Below are 13,041 nucleotides of genomic sequence, written 5' to 3'. Positions count from 1 at the left end.
AGAATATTGATCCATACAAGAGTTTGATGGGAATCCTCAACTACGGGTGACTCACGGTTACCGGTGTCTCACATTCTGGCGATATGGTTTGTTAGTTCTACCTATAATTTTTGTTCCTATGCACACGAGCTGGCATAGGTACAATATTAGAGAATCACTATTAGATTCTAATTCAGACCCCTAAGTTTGTTGTTTATAAAACTGGTGCAACATCACCAGCGGTGAGCCGAGTCCTCACCCTGACATCACGGAGGATCCATGCCTCAACCTGTGGACTCAAGTCATCATCGACTTCGGGTCATTTCCAGATGGAAGGAGCACTCTTGTCCTCATTGACTCCCACTCCAAATTCCTTGTTGTAGAAGTCATAGGGTCCACTGCTTTTTCTCAGGTAAAGAATACCCTGGAAAAAATCTTTGCAGTGATGGGGCTGCCCATGGAAGTTCGGGCAGACAATGGGCCTGCCTTTCAGGGCTGCGATTTCCAAGAATACCTGGTGTCCCATGGAATCAAGCATTAAAAGATTATGCCACAGTGGCCCCAGGCCAACAGTGAGGTAGAACGTTTCATGCTGACTTTGACCCATGCCCTGCGAATCTGATTGGAGAAGGGTGACAACTCAGAACAATTTTTACAGCAGTTCCTGTGCGCCTACCGCCAAACACTTTCCTGCATGACCCTGTGTGCCCCATCGCACTTGCTCTTCTGGAGGGCTGCTCAGGCTTCCATTCCCATTGACTCATCATGGTGCCCCCTGGATTTGGATGCAACAGCTGTTCAGGCCCGAAGAGATGCAACCAATGAAAAGCAAGTCAGGTGCGACAAGCTAAAGTGACAAGTGTCGAAGTGGGAGACCAAGTCATAATGAAGGATAGACATCCTGGTTGGAAATATCGCACTCCATTTGAGCCGGCTGTATGGAAAGTCATGGAGGTGAATGGAACAATGGTTTCCTCCAGATGCAGGCTTTGCGGTGTTGCCAGGAATGTATCCTGGTTCAGGAAAGTGGAAAGTGGAAGCTTCATGGAGAGTGAGAGAAGCATTGAGGAAGAAGTGGCATCACCAGGCACCTTGTTGAAGGATGCAGGTGGCCTCCCTGCGAGCCCGGAGTAGCTCGCACCGCCAGATGGGGAGTCATCAGCCAGTGTCGGTAGCCTGCCGCTCCATGCAGAGGATACAACAGGGGCAGGGAATGCTACCATCTTCCAGAACCAGAAGTATGGTGTTCGGCCAAACCCCACTCCTAGCCAAAACCTCAGAGACTTTGTTTATTGTGTGTCCAAATAAGCCATGAAGGGACTGTGTACTCTCTCATCTAAAGAAAAGGAGGGATGTAGTGACAGAGCCACCCGGCCCGCACTCTACATAGTTTCTATTGCAGGCACCCGGAGGGCTGGCAAGCCCAATGGTATGTAATAAAGGGGCGCATGACCGCTCTGGGTCTTGGCCCATACCAAATATCTAGTGTCAGTGTCGCATATGTTAGACCATGTGCAAGGCCTACCTTATACCGCTGCGTGTCGGCCTGTCCACGGCCGGACGCCACAAGTGTGACATTAAATTGACCACTGATAAGACCTGCATGGTCAGCTCAGATTTTAACTATTTTGAAGTCAACCTGTGCCTCTAAAGTATTTAATAGTATCACCTTTGATTTACATTGGCTAGATAGCTGGAAGCAAAATCTGCGGAATTAGGAGCTAAATAAAAAAAATACATTATTGCAAATAAATGTACAGTCATACCATTTCTCCTCTCGAAACCAAGGATGTTAAATGTGTCTTCTCAAAGTTATTCTATAGACTTTTTTGGGGAGGAGAAACGAAATACATGCGACAGGATGCTGCGGCATCCTGTCCCATATCTCACACTCATCTTGACAGCTCTTGTAAAGAGGGGGAATAAAAGAAAAGGGCAGGTGCAGTAAAAATGCTTTTGATCAGTTTGGATGAATGCCATGGGGTGGTTTGTATATGACGTTTCTTCATCCAGAGAGCAGCAGCATAACGAAACCCATCGGCTCGGCCCACCACCTACCACTTTGTCCCTACCACCCAGAAATCTAATATATTTTGATTTGAAACCGCCAACATTTAACCGAGGTAAAAAAAGAATACAATACTATTACATAACACTTTAAGGCTGACATATCGAAGTACTGCAAAAATGTGCTACTGTTACACAAACTAACAGGATTAATGTATCAACCTCAGAATGCCCAAAGGCCCTGCCAGGATCGGGCAGGTGACCCAGTGATAACAGTACAGTGGCATAATAAGCTGGTTTACCACTTTCTTGCAGTGGCCTTGAAATGTAGGTGTCATTGTAAATCCAATTCACTGACTGAAAGGGAGGAATTTTCAGGCTACACCATGTTTATGTCAAACCAGATAGAAAGACAGTGACCCACAAAACACCACGTAGTAAGTAGGAAGAGGGAATGGATTTACAAAGGATTCCTGAATTTGAATCTGGGCATTTTGATTGTTGGTCGTGATACTTCTGGCCAATTGGATAGCTCAGAGGGTTGAGTGCCTGCAGTAGGCATGTGTGTAACATGCAGTTCACAATAATGAATTGCACTAAGGTAGGTGCTACCCTCTGTTCTTGAGAGGTGAACAAAATAAGTATCATGATTTTATTAGGTTATTTTGGCAGCACTCGTTAAAGAGAATTGACATGTTTCATATTGTGTTTTGCTCTTTCGAATGATACATTTAATTTGGGATGTCTTGTTCATGTATGCCCATGGCTACAGAAAGGAGAAACAGCGTATCAGCTGTGGGCGCTTGTGTGCTACCTCTTCCTGGGGATTACTTACCATCTGGATATGCAATGCTGAATCCAGCTCTTGCATTGCTGAGACCAATTGAATTTGCCAATACTTGTTAAAGTTCACTAGAGACTGGAGGGGTGCTTTGCAATAAATCGATCAAATAGCCCAATAGTAGTGCTAAATGTTTAAAGGGAACTCGTATTGAAATTCAGATATAAAGGACTTAATTATTGCTGATATTTTCTACAGCACTTCATTATTTTTCTTACGGGCTTCCCAAGTTCAAATGGCAGTTGTACCGGGAAATATGGTGCAGAGGCTAAACTCAATCCTTGAAGGGTGGTACTTGCATTCTAATTTTACTAAAGGTCAGTTTCACACATTCTGTTAATCTTTTATCTCAAAGGTTTTTGCCCATTAATGCCTCAAGCAGCATCATAGAGCAAAATCTCAGCTCACGCAAAAGTGTTCAGGCTTATTATCTAATACACCTAGTGGTTGCAGTCTAGCAAAACAAAACTGATTTGCTGGTTCAAGTAATCACAAGGCAGCATGAACCGCTGTCACTTTGCGCCTATTTTTTAGTTTGTACTTGTAGTTTGTGGCCCACTCTCTATTTAGAGCTTGATCCATAGATTAAAATAATCCTTAAACATATCAGAATGCAAACCTAGTTAAAATTCTTATGCAGAAGTAAAATCGCAGTGACCTAACTGATAGTCATTAAAAGTATAGTTTATTGTTCAGTGTCAGAAAAACTGCACTTGAGCGTTTTTCTTTGGAAGTGAAAGGAACCAGATTATTCAAAGTCAGAGAAATCCTGTTAAGAAATTAGTTGAAAGGACCATTGTTAGTGTAATCCTCTATTATGTACTCAACGTGCACTGTAATTGGCTTATAAATGAACAGTTGAATTTTTAGGTTTTGTGTCAGTGAAAGGTATTGCTATAAAACTAATTTAAAAAAAAACTGGCTTAGAGCCCACCCATTACTTAACATTGGTTGGTTTCCATGTCACTCTTGTTTCCTTGCTTCTTACTTGCCATGCCTCCTGCTGACTGTTCACCTCCTCTTGCATTCTTCCCAGGGCGTTTGCCCCTGCCATGGAGCAAACACCTAGCACAGCTTCCTGTTTGCGGCCCGTGTCCTTCCACTGGTTGCGTGCAGCTCCAGGTACTTTTTCACTTTTGACCACTGCAAGAGTGCATGGCACTGTCTGGTGTCCCTACCCTCTGCCCACATGTGTTGCTTACCACCACACCCCTGCGCTGTTTTTTCACATATTGCACATTAGCGTGGGCTACTGTGCAACATGACTTAAAGGAAAAAAGCACATATGCAGTCAATGTTGGGTGTGTCATAGTGCTTTTTTTATTCATGTTGCATAGCAGCTCTGGCTGCTATGTATCATGTCTATAAAAACAGATGCCCAGACCAATAGATCTTGTCTGGGAGAACCTATTGGCTTTGCCAAATCTTGCTAACCCTGTACTACATTCATGTGAAACTCAGTTCGCTTCGTTGTTTAGCCTGTGTCCGGGAGTACACTTAGCGTAGTACTTGAAAGCCATTTTGTACATTGCTATACAGCAGCACATGACTGCAGTAGAGCATAGTTTAGTTGAGGAACCCAGGAAACTGACATTAGAGGAATAGGCCAGACCCATACAGTACATTTCCAGTGACACTGTGGCGCACCCATGTAAGGGACACGCTCTTATCTGACTTTACCCAGCCTCCGCAAACATATGTATGCGGCTTATCCCTTCTTTAAGTCATGTGAACCGGTTGCTCTGTTATTTCTACCTTGTCGCTACACTTTTTATGTTTTTAGGTCGAGCTAGAGTTGCGCATGCGTAGCATGCGGTCTAGCTCGACAACTATTGTATTGAGTTTCCTGGGAATCTGAGACAGCGTTCGGCCACGCGCCCCTGCTGTCTCAGATTTGTCTGTGCGAGCGCGCTTTTTTATCTAGCTGCTGGCAGCTTGCTGGAGACAGCTTGAGTGCTTTCGATTTCTAAGTACGTGTCTGCTGGCGCTCTGAGTGCGTGTCTGCTGAAAACTTAAGGCATGTTTAAAATGCTTATATAGTAATGTCTGCATAAACATTGAAGAACTATTGGATTTTGATCTGTGGTTATTCCTTCACTTCGCCTACGCATTCGTAAACTTTTGGAATCATTCCCCGATCTATTTACAAAAAGGTAAGCTTGTGTCTGACTTTTTCAATGACTTTTTTTTGTAAAATACTTGATGCAGTTTAAGATAATTTAACAAAGGCGCACATATTAGACCTTTTACATTACGCACACATACAGAGACCACCCCGCCACCCCTACACACACGAGTGGCACACACACACAACACAGCCACACTACGCATGCGCACACATACACAGGCATGCAGGCACACACACACGCAGGCAGGCAGGCACACACACACGCAGGCAGGCAGGCACACACATGCAGGCATGCAGGCGCAGGCAGGCAGGCACACACGCAGGCAGGCAGGCACACACACACACGCAGGCAGGCACAAACATGCACGCACACACACACGCACACACACAAGACCCCCATTCTATGTACTCGTGGGTCATTGCTGGCCGTGCTCCAAGGTTCGCAGACATCGAAACTCCGCTCTCTCGTACTTTCCTGATGCCACTGATTGCCACCAGACCGACCAAGCGCCGTTTCACTCCGCCCTCGAGACCCTACACCCTATTGGTTAACTGGACACCACGTGATTCGTGCTTGTTTTTATCACTTTCCATTCACAGACTGCGTGCGGCCTGAAACACAAAATATCCAATCCCGATCTGTCTACTATTCCCGAAGATAATGCGCCTTGATGATTCTGCCCAGATCCGAGGTGTTTATTCAATATTATTCAGCTGTTTAAACTTTGGATTAAATAAAAGCTCGGATATGCGCCACTCAAGGTGTCAGGTGTGAGTTGTTGTCAACAGTAAAAGGTGAGGAAAAAAATTACACTGCCATTGACTGTCATCAGGATGCAGCTTTCTGTAACACATTTTCAAGTATTTACGTCAATAAACAGAATAATAGACTTTTAAATCCATGATCCCATTTCTAAACTTTGCATACAGAAAGGCCCTCATTGCGGGTAGACTTGTTACAATCCCAGGTATTTTTGGGGCCTCAAATTACGGTTACCGGGTTCCCAGGAATTTCAGGTGCGGGGAAATAACAATTTGCATTTTTTGGAGATAACATGGAGCAATCGGGTTCTTCGCGTCAATTACAAAGTCTGTGTGTGACCTTCAGCCTCAGGTGATGATGTGAAAGGCAGATGTATCCACTGTCTGGAACATAAAGGAGATTGGATGGCGATGAGAAGTTATGAATTCCAAGGCACCACATTGAGAGGATTCTGGGACACAATAACATTTCAGCATGCCTTATACAAGTGAAATACATACCATTGAGGGCATATTAATTTTAAATATATTGTATGTGTTGAGTGGTGAGGGTTAAACAATGATTGTAATTAAAATAGGAGGCATAAAACAAATGGTGAAAACTCCGAAAATAAAGATAGACACGGCTTATAGAATACAGATGTGCTTTCAATAAACAAATTCCTTTGCCGGCCTGCAGCTGCAGAGCTGTTAAATCGTATAGACAAAATGCAGCAAATTAAATGGAAAGATAAATACCTACACTCTACAATTTGGCATCAAAACTGGACAATTCCAAAAACAGAGATGTGGAAGTTTCAGTTTGGTATCTTCCTCTGTCTCCGCCTTTTATCAATGCAACGAAAATGTGGTGAGTGGCAGCGAAGAACAGAAGAGTGAAATTTTTTAGCTAACAAATCATGAGAAGAGAATTTTGATTATTTGATGTGAATAATGTCAGATGTTAATTTTACTCCAGACGGGTTCATTCAGTGATGTAACATGTATGAAAAATACCAGTCATCAAGGAGCTACTTTTGCATGCCGATAGTGTCTTAAATACATGTCACTGAACATACAACAACCCATGATGCTCTATTGAGCAGGTGCAATCTGCGCTAAAATATGCACACAATGTGTGTCCTTCTATAGTATTGATATTTAAATAGCACCTTATGAGCCCTTGTGAACACCAACTTGCTAATAGAATTTGCTCCAGTCTTACAGTTTGTAACTTCATGCTTTTGTCTGGATAAGGTAAGCAATTGTACGCTGGCTATCAAACAAAACAAACATTTACATTGCAATAGGTCTCGCCATGACATTGTTTTGAGCTATTGGCATTGAAAATGTTATTGGTTTTTTTCCCTTCGTGAAGCATTCATCAAGTACTGGCGTTGTAAATGACAGTGCCTTTTATTTATGTTTTAAAAACGAAAACAAAAATGAAAGGCATTGTTATTTGCAATGCCAATAGCTCAAACTTGCGTAAATGCGAGACCTATTGTTAATGCTGGCAGTAGACTGGTCATCTCTTGCCTTAACAATGGAACAGGGTATTTTTGTAAAGTAGGGCTAGGCAGTGTACATCTGGCCTTATAAAAATGAAAGCTGCAATTTGGGTGTGTAGGGGATGCAAGCTATAAGTATTAGAATTTCCATAATATGAGACAGAAGCATTTGATACTTAATCAACAACAGATTGTGGTACGTCACAACTGTGTGGTAGTTTTTAGTACCACTCCAAATAAAATCCTTTATTACTAGCTTATTTTGGCGAACTTTAATCCACAAAAGGGTCCGCTAGCAGGCATTAAACTTGAGAATTGAGGGGTTACTGGCCTTTCTCTTCATTAGATCAATTAATCCAATGCATTATCTTGCCTATTTGAAAACTTAGTCGCAAAAAGATAGATTTTAGTTTGTAGACAATTGAAAGTGTAATCCATGCACTAGTTGCTTGACGTGGGATTGTTCTAATGTTACTTTTCAATATCCATGTTTTTGCGAGTGGAAGCAAGAGAAAGAAAAACAATGCGCAAGCTTTCAACCCACCCCTGTAGCCCTTTTAATCAAAGAAGATCAAAAGTAATGTCCCAGCTAGAGAGGGCTTGTACAGGGCGTCATAGGCGTTATCTGCCCCACCAAAGGTCCTCTATTCCAGTGCCACCAAGAGGGTCACGCCACTCCCCCTTCTGGAGACTGAGTTGCGAAGATCAGAGGTCCGTTTAGGAGAACTGCCCAGAGGCCCTTTGTTAGATCCTTCACTGTACCAGTGAAGAGGAGATGAAACTAAGAAAGCCCCTTTTGTACAGTCTCCATCAGGGGGGACAAACCCGAAGACAAACATGAAACACCGCACACAGTGCCAGCTCCTCAGTTGGAAGTCCTAGGTCTGCTTGATATGCACAGCTGGTAAATATGCTGCACGTGAGAAGCAGCCAACCCAGTGAAACCCTCACCCCTGGAACCAGAGTATTACATTGTGTAACAACCGGCACTGACACTGCGACGCCCCTCTGCGTGGAAGGAGTGGACAGGGTGCTCACGACTGACAGCGGACGGGGTGGGAGGTTGAAACAGACTCCACATCTACACCCCTTTACAACCATTGGAAGCCTTTGAAAATAGGAACAAAGCTGATGGAAGAAAAATAATGCCAGCAAACTACAACAAGACAAAAAATAACACTGCAGGGGGAGTTTGAGACTCTATCCCTTCTTCAAGCCTCTGAACATCGCTGGTGAGAGGGCCCACACCGGACACATTTAGGAGAGTTGAGTACAAGAGCAGAGCACTAGAGACCCGGCCAACATGAACAAGAGCTATGGGGTGCATTGGAGTAGGCAACACCGATGGTGGAGCGCGGTTCCTCCATGTAGCCATGGTCCTGTAACCACTGTGCCCATTGACAACCACCACATCAAGGGCTCACCACTGAGACTCCTCGCCACCACCACCCACGCACCACCACCACTCCTGCCTCGGACAGACTAACCTGATGCCTGGCCTGTAGCTTCAGAGCAGGCAGGCGTGAGCGGACAGCAGTAGAAGGCAAGGCTAGCCAAGCAGGGAATAGTAATAGATTATGATGGATAAGGTCCTTCCAAGTTCTCACTAGTCTCTGGCTGGCCTGGGTCCTACGATGCCTCACCTCGCTCACTGGTCAGGTCACGCACACTTTTAATTGCATTGCGCATGACAATGGCATTGATCACCAGCCCCACACTCTATGCCTCACCCTGAAGACTGCGCAGCCGTTAAAGACAATTGCGCGCCGCGCACCCAACATTTAATTTATGAAGAGCCCGGAGGTCCTGCCGGCCGAGGCCCGGCCTGTGCTGCGCACCAATGATTAATTAAGAGGCCTGGGCTGTGCCTTTTAATTAATGAAGAAACATAGCTGCCAAGGTTTCAGCTTGCTTTTATGTGACGTTTTCATAATTTCAGTGTAATTATGAGTGACATTCAATGACTATGAGTGACACTTTCTAACGAGCAAAATCAAGCAATGAAGACGAAGGTGATGGAAGCATAAATATCAGAAATGACACCCATTTGAGCAACGAGAAATACTAAGAATATCTTAAAACTACACAAAGCGCTAGAAACCTGGTGCCCGGTTTACTTTGGCTCATGATCATGATGCGCTAAAAGTAAATGTAAATTAAATAAGAATTTGAGAAGGTACTAATTGCACTTACTAGTCTGTAGCAAGCAGCACCCAACTGAACAGACAATAAACCAAACACTGCAGTGAGTGTTTAATTTTTATGACCAGCATAGGTGGCAAGCTTTCAGACTGCTTATGTGTGACATTTTCAGTGTGATTGTAAGTGACTTTCTACTGCCAAAAAAGTGACACTTCCTCGCAAGTAAATAAAAGCAATAATTAGTATTGTTGTGCTTGTCTGTGAATTTTAGATTAATATGCAAGATAAAAACCGAGCTTTAGTAGTTAACCTGTGAAACCAGTCAAGGCCATGCAAATGGAAAACCTTGCAGTACGAGCAACTCCTCAATGTGTCCCAGATGGCAAATTCATGAAGCTATAATGAAGGCAAGCATGTGTCCCAACATTTGCTGCATCTGAAATATCCTTCTTGTAAAATGCACCTAGGTTACATCATTTAATCACCAGAAAAACCCAGAAGTTCGTCGCATATTGAAAAAACACAGGGTCTGGCGAAAACAAAATTGTTCACACAAACTAGCAGCTGAGTTTCGCCACTGCGGATCTTGACTGCTAACATTAATCAATATAGTGACTGAGTCTGTCTACTGAGCCCAGCCCGCTGGGGCGTCCACATCCTATGGTGAGCAGTGAGTTTATAGGCCGAGGCTCACACTGTAAAAAAGTATTATATTTAAATATACAACAATAATCACACAGACGGCCGGTACAGAGTCTTACAGCATGCTGGCATACACCAGAGGGAGGGAGACATTCAGGTCAAATTAATGTGCTGCAGTGCAGTCTCTGGGATAGATCCGATCACCAAATGAATGAAAGGTCGCCAAAGAAGCTGGTACTGTGGCACTAATTAAACAGGAAGGCCAGGATTAGGTAGCCGTGAGGGCACTCAGCTGCGGCAAAATATAGACACATAACTGCCGCTCGAATTTCTGCCGACAGGCTGCCAGGGGCGTAAACATTGTGCGTGAGTTACCGGCGGCAGGAGAGACTGACCCCCAAAAGAGGGGTTCAGGGAATTTCCCCCTCTGAACATTTTGAAAAAAAGAGTGGCCAAATGGTGCATTTTCAAGCAAATTTGAGTAAGCAAGTTGGTTAATAAATCAATAAAAAGATTTCATATGACATAGGTAACTGCTTATCCAGTATATCCACAGAACGTCATAATGGATTTTGCGATAACACCTCCGAATATGCTAGTGAAGTATCTTACATCTGATGCTGCGATGGCAGCACAGGAGCAAGACTGCAGTGGTGGTTGGTGAAGTCTGAGAGTGGGCAAGACATTTTTATGGAAGTACGTGGCGCTTTACTGTGTATTTTTTATGGAATTATATTAGTTCTCAGGCCGATTGACAGAACAGAGTTACACATGTGGGGCCAGGCAAACTTATTTTCATTTTAACAGTGCACTGTTTATAATATATATTTTGTGAATGGGGAAGATCAACGCTGGCTCCTTCATAGGCCTCTCAAAAATGCATCACATGCAGGTAAGTCTGCATTTGCAGCATTTAAAGAAGAGACTCCCTTGGCCTTTCCATAAATAAAGTCAAAATCCATGGAAGTCTGAGACTTGTGGCACATCAGCACGTTACCATCTATCTCAAGATAAGGGCCTGCACTTACCCCAATTATAGAGCATATGTAGAGCGACAATAAAGACAAAAGAGGGTTGATCAGGCCTCATAACCACAGAAGCTTGAAAACACTGGAGTTTACAGTACCCTTTGATTGATAGAGGCAAGATTCCCTGCTGTTCACAAGGGCGAACAAAGCACTCTACTTACTGTTCGCTCCGTTGAAAAAAATAAAATAAATTCATTCACACTTCATCTGCAGTGTGTCTGAGTCAATGCCAGCAATGCGTGTCCTACTGCCTAGTAGCAAGAAAAACAAAAGTCACTTTTCATAACAGGGTGTAAGATGGTAGTAGAGTGCTTTACATGAGCACCAGTTACTTTGCATTAAGACACATTCATTTATTTTTGGCACGAGGAGATTTAGATTGTTATTTACCCAGGATCACAGGAGGTTGAGCGGACGCCGAGACTCAAGCCTGGTTCCCCTGCTTGTAATTCATAAATAGACACAAACACAATTTATTATAAGCAGAATCCTTAAAAATAAACTGAACTAGTCTACAGCTGTATATTTGAATATTGGCGACGGCGGCATTGGCATACCATAGAAACACAAATATAGAAAATCAACAAAAGAGTTTACCTTTTGTTTTACTCTGCCCACCCCTGCTTCTGTGGCTTGGAACGTGCTTGTAATTTCTGCCGGCCAGGACATGTCCAGTGGCTGAGGGAGGGACCTCATGTACAAAACCGCCAATGTGCACAAACTGAAGTGAGAAGAGAGGCAAGAGCAGAAATGGCCAATCACAGCATGGCTTCATGATAAAGCCATACGGTGATTGGTCATGTTACAGCGCTGGCCTCTGTTGAGATGTATTAATTGGATTATATGCCAAGATACCTGGCAAAGGGAAAATAAAGATTGCCAAACTGCACCAGCACCTGGTGGTGATGCCACTACGGTTAAATCAACCATTGCTGGCGTCACTACCCCTGCACCTTTAATCAAAATCTCTCTTTTATTTGGTTACATGTTTTAGAACTCCAAGCCCCCATTGCATTTATTCACATTGAAGCTATTCAGTTTTCAAAGTCACGAACATGCGGCCCCCGGGGGAAGCAGGTCGACAGACCAGTCTTTTCCCCGGGGTGTTTGCGCAAGAGGACGGCAGGCAGAGGGTTAGGACAGGGAGTGGGTTTTTCAGGGGGTTGGGGGATAGGAGGTTACTTAAGGGGACAGGAGGGGAAGGACTTCCTCTTCCTGTCCCCAGTGCCTCAGGGAATAGGTTTAGTTTTGTAGGGTAAGCAGAGATTTGTGGGTTTAGTTAGCGAGGCGGAGTGCTATTTCAGTGATGGAGCGAGTCGGCACTGGTGCCCCGGTGTGCGGTTAGGCGGAGAATCACTGCGAGGAGCATTTGTTGTCGGAGGTGCACGGAGCGCTCCGGTCTCGGCATGGCCACACCCGATGCAGAGGCGGTGCGAGCGGCATTGCTGGCCGACTTCCTCCAGCCCGGCGTTTTGGACCAGGCGTGGGTCGGGGTGACCCGCATGCCTAGGTCCGCTTCTGCGGAAGTTGCCGCAGCCGTCGCCGAGTGCATGGACGAGCCCCTGGGGGCTCGAGGAGGTACGTAAGGGCGGGGGAGGAGAAAAAGACAGCAGGAAGCTCCCAAGCGCGGAGGGAGGCAGCTGAGCCTCCCTGCATGTGCAGAAGGGGGGGTGAGGTGCCGGGTGGGGTGGGAGGCCTTGGGGAGGGGGCCAGGACCATGCAGCAACCTAGTGTGGACACCAGGCAGGGCCTGGTTGCTTCAGCCCCACCGGCTGGTAGGTCGAGCAGCAAGGGGCCCTTGGTGGACTATGGGGAAAGCAGCGACGGTGAAGGTTGTGGTGGGGAGGACCTGGGTGATTGGGAGGTGGCAGCTGGGGATGAGTTTGCCCTCACGCTGTCCGGGGGGGAGTCGGGGGGGAGGAGGGGGCCCCCCTGAGTGAGCAGCCGATGGACCTTTCTGGGGGCAGGAAGGGTGTGGTCAGGGCACAGGGATCCAAGGGCAAGGGCCCTCTGAAGGCACAG

This window comes from Lissotriton vulgaris, chromosome 3_1 (assembly GCF_964263255.1).
Source record: "Lissotriton vulgaris chromosome 3_1, aLisVul1.2, whole genome shotgun sequence".
Taxonomy (NCBI): domain Eukaryota; kingdom Metazoa; phylum Chordata; class Amphibia; order Caudata; family Salamandridae; genus Lissotriton; species Lissotriton vulgaris.
The sequence above is the reverse complement of the archived record's forward strand: the minus strand, read 5'-3'. Positions refer to the sequence as shown.